Source organism: Nelumbo nucifera, chromosome 6 (genome assembly GCF_055504915.1).
Source record: "Nelumbo nucifera cultivar China Antique chromosome 6, China Antique-T2T, whole genome shotgun sequence".
Lineage (NCBI taxonomy): Eukaryota > Viridiplantae > Streptophyta > Magnoliopsida > Proteales > Nelumbonaceae > Nelumbo > Nelumbo nucifera.
In genome coordinates, this window is record NC_142654.1 from 37,523,256 (window position 1) to 37,538,072 (window position 14,817).

The window sequence follows — 14,817 nt, forward strand, 5'->3', positions numbered from 1 at the left end:
TTTATTGACGGATAATTACATCCATTAATATATGTATTATAAAATAATGACATAAACGTTTACATCATCACTAAAATCTCATATATACCAACAATCATATATTTGGACAACCAAAATCAATTGTGACTATAAACATAAATTATGTGTGATTTTTCTTTAATGAAATGAATTTTGCATGTATATATATTTGCATATATAATTTACAAGATAATAATTTGCTTAAGGTACTTTTCTTTAAGAAGAAATATAAATAATTAAGAAACACCAAGAATAATCTCAAAGAGCTGGCATATATTGACGAAAAAAATTGCCACCAGTTCTATGAAAGCAATCGCTATACTAATGGAAGAAACTATCATTAAATGTATGAAAACTGTTGCTATTGAAATATATACCGAAACTTACCTCTGTTGATAAAGGTTATACTAGTGGATCTTCCATCGGTAATTAAGATAAAAAATTTTGAAAAAAATGGAAATAAATACAATCATAGAGACCTTTATTAATGGATACAACTGTTGGTAAATCTATACCTATGAGGTTCCATCGATATTTAATCAAAATATTCAGTTTTTTTACTGATGGGTACATCTATCGGTATACATATACTAATGACACATCATTGGTAATTTTGTAAAAAAAGATTGTTGCTAAAACACATGAAAAAGACGTTTATGAGATTTTTACCAATGGGGTTTTTGTCTTGTACCAACAACTTTAATCTGTTAGTAAATGTACCTTATTTTGTAGTTGGCTTTTGGCGCAAAGTTTCCACGACACTTGTCCCTTTACCACAATCTTTAAAGTTATGGAAACTTATCACAATGTTTGTTGAACCCTTTGTCAATAATTGTGAAACATCTATTGATAGGATACGATATCTTTTGAAAAAGATATGGTCCGAAATGCTTGTTTCTAGGGTTTCGGACCCCCAATTTTTTTTAATAATAAAAAGCATGCTAAAAGCTTCCTAAAAAATCAAAATGTGAAAAAAAACTAAAAAAAATAAAATTTCGACCGTTTCTAAGTACCGATACAATCGATACTTTGAACCTTGCTTCTAACACATTTGACAATGTTTCTACGACTTTTGGCAATATTTAATTAAACATCACAAAAGACCACATTTCACAGCATTTAATAAATGTCACTAAAAAACAAATTTTGTGGCATTTACTTATTTTTTGAAAAAGAAAAGAAAATACTTCATAAATAGGTAAAAACGTGAGCAACTTGGTTTTTCCATCTATTAACATGAATAAAAAAATATAGAATGGAAATATTTGATTAGACTATTGATATAAGACAAATGTAGTTTCTCTAACCATGTCAAAGGATTGTTCCTACTATTCCAAAGGTTTATGAGTGTTTAAGAGTCATAGTGAATAATCAACTTGGTAAGGTTAGTCTTCACAAGCTGCTTTCAAGGCACTTACTGAGGCTCTAATTTTCAGTATCATAGTTGTATAGGGATTAGACTAATTTATAATCCATATATCCATATACCTATAATAAAAGAAACAATTCACACCCTTTGTTTTTTGGCTGTGATCATATTTTCACTGTTCAAATTTGGCCTTACAATTTTTATTTCTTTTCTATCTTCCCTTCTTATTTCTAAATTTTCATCTATTTCAAATCTTCGTCATTCGTTGTTCATCAACCACAACAATGAAAATAGAGTATTTGCAATGACACCCAAAGTTGGTTTTAGATTGCTTCCAAATGTATTGTTAATCATTTCATCGTGTTTTCGAGACTTATAGTAAATAGTTGAAATTAATAGTGGTTGTTTAATTCTTCCCCCACTTTGGAAGAGGAACTCCATTTTAAAGGAATGAATTCCTTAACATAGGGACCTTCAATTGATTTTTGTTTTGAATATTTAGATGGTCTAGGAAAATATTCAATAGTGGTTGCAAGCTATTGCACACGTCTCAGTGACAATAACACAAACAACCCAAAAAGCAAAACATAACAAAATAAGAATATTTAACATTTAGTCTCATGTGATGCAACATGCTATCTTCACGTCTCAATGACTACAAGACAAATAACTTAGAAGAGAAAACATCATTACATTAAGAGCATAAAGTGATTTTGGTCTGTGTTCCATATCACTTGATGAAACAGGAAACACCAATCACAATGGTAGGTTGGATGTGTGTGGCTGCAATTTGTTCAAGGTTGTCTTTTTCTCAGTGCAGGGAGGTTTTTTGTCCATGCAAGACACAACCAAGGAAAGAAGTAACTTCTCACATGATGTGACATGTTAGCAAGCATGGACTGTGAATTAATGGATGGGAGTTTTTTGTCCATTAATATCATCTAAGAGGGGAGGTCTAAGCCCAATTTGAAAAGTGAGGGGATGTTTCAGTATTTAAGTGAAATACCAGGGAAACTTTCAAGTCTTTTATTAATGAAGATTTTTTTTTTTCTTTTGTTGTGTTTTATTAGTAAAGTTGGACAAGGTAAACCTTAGGCTCATATCTACAAGCTTGGGATGCTTGAAGAGGGTAAAAATTTCAATATTAAGGGTATGTTTGGCAAATAAGTGGTTTGGGATCATAAGTATTTATTTGAATAAGTACTTATTAGTGTTTGGGGGGTCCTTTCCCAACCCACTCACACTTATTTTAAATACTTATTTGGGATACAGTCTTTGGTGAGCCAAATAACCAACAAGTACTTATCTTTGTGGAAATGACAATTATAACCCTAAATTACCAAATGCATATATATGTTATTTTATGAATATTATGTCAAACCATTTCAATGAAAATGACAATTCTAATCCTCATGACACACATAGGTCCAACAAACATGGCACCATTAAATAATTTTTTATATAAGAAAATACAACTAATAACTAAAATACAATTTCTTGTAATAATAATAATAATCATAATAATAGTAATAATAACAATAGTAAGAGTAATAGTACTAAGAATATAACAATAATAATATTGTAAAAATACTAATATTAGTGCAGAAAATAAAAGAACAAATTTGGATTATCGTTTCAATCACAAAATAAACTATACCACTAATAATTTCAATCATCAAGTAACAACAATAATATTAAAAAAATACTGATATGGCAGCAATAAAAATGATAACAATTTCGGATTATCATTTGAAGGAAAAGTTCTACTACATCATTTTGTAATTAGCCATGGAAAAAAACATACAATATCTGATCAAAAATTAATTCAAGCACCAAATCAAATTCATATACAATATGTCAAGAATAATAAATAATGCTTTTTATAATTAATCAAAAAATATATAAACTAAAATCATAAGCAAATATTAGCAAGTTAACCACAATTTCTACTTATATATATATATATATATGTGTAAACAAAAAGGGGGAAATAAGAAAATAGAGCTTAGAACTCCCCCTTGAAGAGGCCACCGCGAGCTAGTTGTGTCCTCTTTCAAACACAGATCCCGGAGATAATGGCAAAAAAAAATGGGTTAGAACCTACCACACCAGAATCGTAGACCAAAAATGGCGAGAAATAAAAAAAAAAAAAAGAGTGGAATTTCACAACCTCTGGATATTATTCTTCTTTACAGAGAGGGGTAATATGGGTATTTCATTTTTTGGGACAATTTTGTCCCACTAAAATAAAATAAGAACATATCCTATAACCACTTCAAATAAGTTGGTCTAAGGTTAGTTATTTTATAAGCACTTATTTTTAAAATAAGTACTTATTCTCTATTTTTTTTTTTTTTTTTGCTAAACATGAATAAATACTTTCACTAAGGCCCTATTTGATGATTAAGTGGCTGTTAAAAGTACTTGTGCAACAAGTACTTCTTAGAAGTACTTATTTTAACAAGCACTTAAGGTTGTTTGGTGACCCACTTGTCAAATCACTTATTGTGTTTTTAAGAATTTATTTGGGTGGGGATGTTTGATAAGTTACTTTCCTCATAAATGCTTATATTGACACAAATGACAATTTTAGCCCTCACTTCACTCAAAATGCAACCAAATATTCATCCAACTTTAGCAATTTTTGCATGATTTTTAACAAAAAAAAATCGGATTTCTCATATAAAACCAAAATGTTTTCGAATCAAATAGGGGAGATTGGACGAACTAACCTCCTTGCCACCGGTGGCTGGATGGTGAGATTGTCGTCATTAAACTCTTCCAAATTGCAGATCTACAAACACATCAAATAGGGGAGTTTCAAATTTAAACAAACCCAAGAAAAATAGCTTAATATAAAGAAAAACTTCACATAATGTAAGAAAATGGAAAAATGACAGGTCTGTCGGCCATTTTTCCTCACCGTTGATCATCACTAGTGGACTTGTAACTGGGTGTGTCGCTACCTAGTTCGCTATGTTTGAAGAGGAGAGGGAGGTTAAACCCTCGCACAGGGGTATTTTGGGTATTAAAAAAATATCAGGGACTAGTTTGTTCCATTCTATTGGAAGAGGTACTTCTCCAAGAAGTGCTGAAAAAAAAACCAAATTTAAGTCACTTTTTTAAGAAGTACCACTTAATGTGTGGTCCCAACTCTTAAAAGAAGTACTTTTTAGAAATGAAATCAAATAGGGGCTTTGTATGATCCCACCACTTATTTTAACTACGTATTTGAATAAACACTTATTTTAAGTGATACCAAACAGGGACTAAGAGGGCTAACTTGTAAGCAAACAGTTAACTCTTCAGAAGGAACCAATATAATGGCCCTCCATTATGTCTTTCTAGTTCTAACTCTTTGGATTGGTCAAACAAATTGGAAACACACAACGGCTTCACAAGGAAGGGGTGATAGAGTTAGAACTATTTGTGTATGTGCTAGCCCTAGGCTTGATATTGAAATTTTTACCCTCAAGCATTCCAAGCTCGGGTCCAACCGTCTGGATCAATGACAGTTCGAAAACCATGCCTTCAACAATTATCTACTCAAGCATAAATTCTCAAGCCAAGTTCAAACCTTCCAAGCGTGCCACAGCTTGCTTCAATAGGAAGACAAGAGGGAAGTGAAACCGCACACCCAACAACAAAGTGCCCATCTTCTAACATTACAGGTGCATTCTTTTTTTGGATTTTGAGAGGGGGGAAAGTTGGTCAATGGGATTTTGATTCCCATTGACCAAGAATCCCGTGTTCTTTTTTCAGTTTTGTGTGGGACTGGGGAAAGTTTATTTTCTTGGTAAGTGATATCCATCTCCTAAATGAGTAAATAAATTTCTCATATAGAAAGTTGTCAAAACTTGAATGGGATGAAAATATCCCTTTTAATAATGGATTTCTATGACTAAAATAGTCATTACCTTATTTATCTGGGAAATAAAAGGATATGGGTAAATACACTTACTCGGGTAAGTGTTTGTTTAGCAAGAATAACTTACCCAAGTAAATAACTTTCCGAATAACGAACTGGGCCTACATGGTAGATTTCATACAGAATGCTGTGAAGCTATTGTCTGGTGAAAAATCTGAAAACCCACAAACACTAATAAATCCCTTGTCTCAGCAGAAAAAAAAAAAGATTAAATCCATTGTCAATGAAGTTGAGGTGGAGATTGGAATGTAAAAGGTATAGACCTTGGGCTCAAATTCTGAGATCTAAGTACAATCGGAGTGGTGATACATTATGGACAGCCCACCAGCCTGCTTGCTCAGTACAATGTTTGATCTGTGACCGATTAGCCACAAACCTTACCTACTGAACCAGTTGGCACCTTCAAAACTGACTCACCTATTCAGCATTCACCTCAGGTTGGTGGGCTGGGTTGGTGATATGAATTGGATTTATTAGTTGGCCCATTCAATCGAGAGATCCTCTGGCCAATCCAAATCATCTCTGAGATAGGAAACTGATAGAATTGGCCATGTTAGCTGTACAGTGTACATCCAACCTTGTATTGGTATCTTGTCTAATTCATAACAAACATCCTTAATTCTTAGTTTTAGTAATTAAATCTGCCCATAAAAAACCGAATATTCCGAACATGTAACAAGGTTTTTTGAACTGATTTTTTTTTTCATGAATAAGGTCATGAGAAGAATATAAAGGTTAAAAATATATCCATTACACAATCTAATAAGGGTAGAAGTTCAGTTGCCTGAGTTGAAGAATTTCAACTACGTTTGAGTTCAGGTGCAATATACAAACTTTAACAAATGCTCAACCCAACATGTCCTAAGTCGCAACCCTAAAGCCAGCCAGATAGCCTAACCTACAATTCGACAAATTCCACCTTGATCTTAGTTGGTCCAACAAAACTCAGGTGAGCCAGGCCCAAGATGCACCTCTAACCCATGTTTGGTTCACATGTTATTGGCTCTGGTTGGATCTTCTCGCCCAAGGCCACAACCTAAGTTTGGTTCACATGTTATCGAATTGTATTGGGTTGAGGTCAATCCTAGCCCAACTCGATGTGTTAAACTATCTACCCTAACCCAACCCAATCACAGGGTTGGATTGGTCAAGTTGTGTTTAGACCGGAACTTTCCAAGTCCACAAACAAATGCATAAATGTTAAGTAACATATTTATGTAAGTCTACAATTACATATGAAAATAGTACATTGATATTTCATTATTGTAATAATAATTTATAATAAACCACCTTTCATCATCATCTTCATTTCCTTCTCATATATAAACATAATACATCATTTAGGTTGGGTTGGGTAACTTGGGTTGCCCAAACTCCAAAGATTCAACACTTACCCAACCCGAGTTTATATCGTGCAGGCATTTTTCATCCGCAGCCTCAATTTTCAATCCAACCTCTACCTATTTTTGAATTTTCCAGAGGTTGGATTGGATTGGGCTGGGCTGGGCTTAGCCCAACTAACATAATACATCTTATGTTTTTTTCCTCAGATTACGTCAGTTCAAATGGAGCTAGGACCAAGTTGTAAAGACTTGTTAGCAATTCTTGGCCCAACTAATCCCCTTTCAGTTTGGCCCAACCAAGTTGTGAAGACTTGGTTGGCAAGTTACTATTGGCCATTAGACTCGGTTGGGTGGGTCAAGACACTTTGAACTGATTTTGGGTCGGGTTGAATTTCGGGTTGGGCTGGCAAATGTTAGGCCTTAACGCTAAATGTTTGAGTTTGGATTGACCCACAGGTCAATTCCAATCATCTAAAAAATAACTGGCATTTTAAAAAATAAATAAAATACATAAAAAATGTAAAAATTAAAGAAATTAACCTTAAAATTTCAAACATAAAATAAAAGCTTGAACATTCAATAATTCAAAGAGTAAAGATTAAAGAGTAAAAACTTCTAAATTCTAACAATACGTAAATATCCCAATTAGACCTGACAATTGGATCAGCATATTGACCTATGACCCAACCCAACTCAGTTTTCTTCTGGGTCGGGTTGGATCGGGACATTCTCAAATTCAGATAGTTAAATATAAGACCCTATCCCTTTTTTCAGGTTGGGTTGGGTCAGGTTAAAAAATTGGAACAACTTTTTGCCACGTATAATTGGTCTGTTTTATGTTCTGCTCGATCACTTCTATTCTCTGGAAAAGGCTAATCAGAACAGGAGGTTCTATTTTTGCAACAGAGGAATCAGATAACTCTCCTGGCGCCCAGGACAAGTGGCCAATCACCTTTCATCGATCTTTGGTTGGATATCATATCAGTGCGTTTCAAATTCAAGTCTGAATCTCCTATCCATAAAAACTCTGGCCACGTCTACCCACACAACATCGCAATCACACATGGAGAATATCTCATCTTCAAATTCTGCCAGACATCTCCCAATTCGTCTTAATCTGGCCCAACAGATCCATTGCCATGAGCTGATCCTTTAAATAATCCAGGATTATGAAAATAATTAAACTAATAAATATAAATTTGAAAAGGAAAAGAAGAAATAGCTCTGGTTACACAACACAATGGATGCTTCTTTTCCAAATTCATCATCTCACATGGATTCATCGATTTTTATGTGTTTAGCTTTTTGTTGCATGTGATCTTTCTTATCTTTGCATACATTTCAGGTTTTTATTAAAATCTTTCTTGCCGCAAAGCGTATCTCGGATTGATGCAAGAGGAAACCTAACTGTGATCTGGGACCCATTTGCTTGCCAAGTACCTTTTTCATTGAGAGCGTTGGACTTGGATATGTTTTTAGAAGGTCCCACGTAAGAGAGTGCCGAAAAAGATCAACCTTAACAAATCTTTTAAATCACTGATTTAAGCTTTTTTATGTGTAATAATAACAATCGGACCTTTCTTTTCATACGGGGAATAAATGCATGCAGTAAACCCATTGTCCATTGAATTGATAACATTAAAAAGAAAAAGTAAAAGAGTCGAGATGGTTTTTCAGACTAGCTCTTGAAGTCTTGATCCATTTAACAATCTTGGTTGGGCCCATACACATGGAAAGTTGCAGGAATCTGATGACCCTTTCAGGAGTTTTATAGCCCAAACCCTTGTTAGGGGTCTTGGTCTTGTAGCCCATCAGAGCTCCCCCCCTCAAGGCCCCAAGACCCAAGCTTTTGGTTTTGATATTCAGACGATCTACCTTTCTATGTGGGCATTACCATACAGCAAAGCCATTGGGGTCGACCCCCCCACGTGAGCATCTTGTAGACTTGTACTGTCCTCCTTTAAGGGTCTGTCTCTCTCTCTCTCTCTCTCTTACATTCAAGGAAATATACTCACTCTATCTTTTGCATTCCATAATTACTTGTATACTTTTGCCTAGCAAAAAAGATTACCACAAGCTTTTTTAATCCTTTGATGGTCATCCTTGAATTAGGATTTAATGAAAGCAAAAAACAACAATAATTACATTCAATCTCAGTAGAATTTATTTTTCTTAATCATAGCCTAATAATAAGAAAATCAAATTTCATTCTCTTTTTTATATTTATAAACATGATTATATTTTGAAATATGATGTAAAAGGAAAAGTAAGCTTATCTAACACTGATAAAGATGGGAAAGGTAAAGAGCTTGAACAAGATATTTCTTTCTTTCCACTATTTTATCATCACAGTCTTTTATTTATTTATTTATTCTGTATACATCATAACAGCGATGCATATCACTTGTTCCCAATTAATGTGAAGATGACTCAGTTTCTTTCATTCTGGTCCACACCTAAGCCTGCAATGAATTTTAACTATTCGGGCCGGCCCACTTAGTAGCTCCATATATCAACTGGATAAAAAGAGGTGATTTCTCAAGAGTAGATTCTTTCTGCTTCCGATATGGGATTGTCAAAATTGTTGCTGCTTGCAAGTGGAACTGTCTCTAGCTATATCTGGCTTTTCCCCCACCATGATCCATGTCTTAGCAGGACAATTTAAAGAATTTTCAATAACAAATTACAAAATTATGAAAAAAAATCGATTTTACTCATGGGGAAATTGTTTTATAATTAAGATTATTATGCCATATTCTAAAGACATGATTGACTGAACATAATAGTGAATTAATGAAAAATAAATGAGTTCACATCTGTGCCCCACACATACTTCTCAGCGTGTATTGGGAACATCTCCTGACATCTGGATTTAACATGTACTTATAATTGAACTCTAGACATTATTCTACCACAATATTGTAATTGAAAGACCTAGACCCAATATTGCAACCGAGGGCTGGTTCATTGGTGTGTTAGGTGGTTTGTTCCAGTGGTGGAGGAAGTTATTAAAATATCAAAAAAAAACTCAATTTCTCAATGGAAAATCATGGTTTTAAAAACCGACCTGGAAACTGAACCGTTCTAATCATTGGTTTCTGGGTTGATGGTTCGATCATCCAATTCAAATGGACGGCCTGTTTTGATAATAAAAATAAAATAAGAAATAAAAAAAAGTCAAAAACCATTGAATGGATCGACGTTTCAACCACTCAGGTCAATGAATCATTAACCGATTCAGCTGTTTTTCGCCAGGAACCGGATTTGGGATAAAATGGAACCAATTACCTGAATGTTTCCCAGACTAAACGGTCCAACTGTCTAGGTCAGCGGCGGTTCGAAAAACATGTGGAAAACAACCAAATCTTGGCTAATATGGTGGGCCACCAAGAGAGGCCTAATACATGAACTACGTGGTAAGAATCTCTCTCTCCGCTAGAAAGCTAGGTGGTAAGAAGTTAAGAACACATTGACCGCTATAAATATGATTACAACAAATGCCATGAAAGCTTTTGGTCCGAGTAGTCTAGCATCTGATCTTGGTTCCCAATTCCCACAGCTGGGAAGATGAGGAAGCACTGAACTGACACAGAGATAAAGTGGGTGGGGTACGTAACAAATGGGCCCGGGACCCTTCTCCCAGGGACAGTTGGGCTGACAGTTCAGAAACTTTTAAAACCCGAAAATTTACAGTTAGGGAGCTGGACCAGCTGGTGATAGTGGTGGGCCCATGGTGGCCCAACTTTTGCTTTCCCTCTCTTTTACTTGGGATTGTGTTTTCATTATCGCTCTCTGCAGATTGCAGACTAGACTGCGCAGGCACGCTTTAACCCCATGTGGTTAATTGATAAAAACTGTGGTTAGAGGCTTTAGGGGCAGGGCAGCCCCTCACCCTTCTCACTCACCTCACGGCCAACACATGACCAACTTTAAAGCCAAGTTAAAAGAGGAGGAGACACTCACAACCACCTCTGCTACCTAAGCCCAGTCTCTCTATTCGTGGGCCCCCACTCTCCTCGTTTCTTACCCTTCAAGCCAATCTTCACTCTTTCTTTTATCTTTTTCTCTTATTCTAAAAAAAAATTATTTATTTATTCTAATCTCTTAATTACATGGTTTTCCGTAAACTTGTTATTAAACATGTTTTACAATTCGATACGAACATAAGCAGTAGCTACGTATAGATTAGACTAGAGGCACATGCACTTATATTTTAATGTTCGAACAAATCAACTGGTATCCCAGAATTGCATCGGTACAAATATAAAATAGTTAAAATAAAATATAAATGCATCCTCCTCTTTTCACGTTGAGAAACCCTAACAATTGGAATTGTTTATGCAGTCCACTGGGGTTCTCTCCCACTTTAATACTGCACGGGTACAGTTTCCGAGTCAAATGTACACTATATAAGATGTATATAAATAGTAATCAGGTGACCAATACCCTTTGTTCGATCTGTAATGTCAGATTCCGGCAGCTGTATGTCTTACACTGGACGCAGGCTCATGGCTTTTGGTAACCGGAATCCGACAAACATGTCGATAAAATATTACTTCAATTAGCTTAAGGAGGAGCAAGAAGGAGGGTGTCTCCGTCGGGAATCTTTTTAGTTGTTGTTTTGATAAAACAGTAATGCTTAATTTTTAATTAATTAAGGACACCCTAACTAATCAAAGTTCACAGGAATCGTTTCTTTGAAGAAAGGGGAGAGATAAAGAGAGTCAAATCTCCTAAAAGGCTGAAGGCCTGAAGCTACTGGCCCAAGGCCAAATCAATATAAACGGGAAATTAATGATCGTTGGTACATGTCGGTAAGATGCCCAGAAATTCCACCTACCATATATCATTCATTAAAAGAAAATGCTAACGTCAAAGACACTCTTCGGTATCTTTTCTGCGGAGTTTGGGGCCCATCAGAATCAAATGGACTATGGATCGTTGGTTGGCACCTAAAAGAAAGACCCCTGAGATGATCCAAAAGGAATCCTACTTAACAGCCATTTGATGCTAAGTCGCTAACTCTGAATTTCGTGGCCCTGACACACATGGAGGATGGAATGGCATTTTTCCTGGGCCCCACAAGGCCACCAATGTCTGTAGAGAGAAGTTTCAAAAGGTGGCATAAACGGTTGCATTTCATCCCTCGTCGGCTCGTCCGGAGAAGTTAGAAGAAAAAGAAGGAAAGGAAGAAAATAAATTCCTAGCCTCCTAGGTCAAAGGCCAGAGAACGATCTTGATTTTGCTAGACTAATATTAGCCACGTGGCTCACGCCCACATGCTTCAACCAATTTTAGATCTAGTGTCGATAGGTGTGCGTAGGAGTAGGACCGAGGAGAATCCAAGTTGTTACAGATTTTCACAGAAAGGAATGAGAAATATTTGGTTGAATGTCAGTAATGGTTACGTGTCCGTCTGCGAAGAGCACTGAAGGATGTTTGCGTCCTTGATTTGATTTAAGGAGAAAAAAATAAATTGTATTTTTGCAACTCTTCGGTTCTTCGCCTACTGACATGGCGGGACCCACCACACATGTCATTTAATGGGTCCCGCCCTAAGGGATGGTGATGCCGTCAAATTTTGAATAATGGGGCATGTGGTTTTGTAAGGGGAAAGTTGGTAAAATACCCCGAATACTGATTAAAAATTTGCCAGAAGTGCGATACTTGATAGTTCGCAAGTTGTCAATCTAGATCGAGTCAGAGAAAAACTGGTTGAGAATCAAGTGTTTCGTGGTTGACAAGTCACTTTCGAGATGTAAAAGAAATCACGGGGGCATCTGGTGATCTGGCAATGACAGTGACACGTGTAAACTGGTGAGGTGACACTTGAATCCCAGCTTCACTTCCCTATTATTCTTCGAGTTATTAGCGGGTATATTTTTACGCCTAAATCCAAGGGTCGGTGTAGTTATTACAAATAGGGATCTGTAATCCGATGTAATCCCGAGTCAGAATAGACCGTTTGGTTGGATAAAATCAGAATCCTTATCCCATTCTTGAATCCTGATAGAATGGCATTTTTCCATTTGAAGGTTATTTTTTCCTTTGAGAATGATAATCCATTCCAGTTAATTACAATTCCTACTTGAGCCAAATACTCAAACTGGTGAGGGAATTGACCATTCTGATTCTAAAAATTTTCAATTCTTATTTTATGTATGAATCAAACAGACCTTCAATCATCAAATTACTAAAATCTCCCTATATTTCACATGAATCATCAATGTAATCTTTTTTTTTTGTTAATTAGCAATCTTAGAGTTTGTTTGGTTTATATTTGGAATTGGAATCAAAATTTCCTAGAAAGAGAATTGTTTATTCTCCCACTCGTTTTGGTTTATATAGAAATCAAAATTAGATTCCAATAAGATATACACTGACTCCTAAGGAGGATTGGTATGGGATAAAGAAAATTAGGGTTTTAAGGGGAGGGGGCATTAAAGTCACTTGTCATTTTTTCTTGTTTCTTTTTGTTGGCCGGAATTAATGAAGAGATTCTCATTTCCAAGGGGGATGGCGAATGGCATTCCCTTAAATGAGAGAATGCCATTGGACAGGAAGTATAAAGAAACAGCTGGAATCCCATTCCATCTAATCAAATAGCTGGAATCCCATTCCATCTAACCAAATAGCTGGAATTCTGATTCCAAATCCCTATTCCTACCAAATGAATCCTTAGATCTTCTTGTTCTAAAATTAGAAGTATGAAAAAAATTCATTACTTACAAGTTACAACCCAAACCCACCCACCAAAATGTGTTAAAGTTTCAATGTTTTTGTTTTATTATTGTTTAAGCAAGTTTGAAATTGAACATTCTTTATTCAGCAGGTTGTACGCTTGTGGCTGAAGATGAAGTTAGATTGATCGTTATACCTAATGTTCAAAAAACTGATTCGATATGCTCCGTATCGAATGTATTGTATTGTATTGTATTTTTTGGGTCCTGATAGGTCTGTTTATAAGTGTTTCGCGACCTCACTATTTTCTAATGAAAAATATAGATGAAAAACTCTCCAAAAACCAAACTTTGATAAAAAAATAAAAAAATTCATATTTCCACGTGGTTAAAAGTACCAATACGCCTCTCCCTCCATGGCTACACCCCTATGCCATTACATATTTTATCAACTAAAACACAAAACGGCAAGCCATTGAGTTCAGCCACTTCAGCCGAGTAAAAATGTTAAAAAAGTAAATGAGTTTCAAAAACGAGAGAAATCACTTGTTACATCAGACAAACCATGGTAATGGAATCAATGAGGTTTGGAAAACACCACCTGAAAATTCCAAAAAACATTCCAAACCCAATCAAAATCAGCTACTCAGAGGGCAAAAGACTGGTTGCGAGTTGTGAAGGTAAGTTTGGTAGCTGTACTCCCAATCAGAACCTTTACAATGCACAGTCTCTTTCCATACAAAAGAAAGAGGCTTCTCCGAGACAAAAGATGTGGGCACATGCTTTCATGTGTTGACACCACACGTTTGTTCAGTAGATCGACGAGTCTTTGTACGAACAGGAGGGTATCTAATATTCTAAAAACTAATGGAGCTGTGCTGCTGTGCTGCTGCACTGCTGCAATGCTGCGCTGCGCATGATGGGTGATTTGGCTCCTTTGGGCCATTATGTGTCTCACATTGTGGAGCAGCCCATTAGCCAGCTCCCAGGTCCTGACCCCATCCCTCAGGTACTACTTACTACTATCAGAAGACAATCCTCAGATCTTAACCTAAAAATTACTTCTGGCCTGAGAACAAATCTGAGCTAAAACAAAATCAAGAGCAGCAAGTAAAAGAGCAAAAGGAATGAAAAATTAACAAGGCAAATACAAAAAATAAAAATAAAAATCAATATTTACTCAAGCTCAGGCTAGGGGGCCCAATCAGGCCCACCACGTGTCGTGCTCATGCCCACAGCCCACAATAAAAAAAGAATAGTAGATTGGGAGCCAAATGGATCCTCAAGTTTTCATCCGGGTGGAAAATAGATTTGTCATTTTGCATTTTTGGTCAAGTAAAACAGATCCTTTTAAGCCCATAACTAGTTGGGTGAGTGGCACGTGCAACAGAGGGGTCAGGGCTCAGGGGGAAGGTCAAATTTCGTGAAATATTTTAATAGAAATCCAGTGGATCCGCTCCACCTCAACGGTCATGGTGA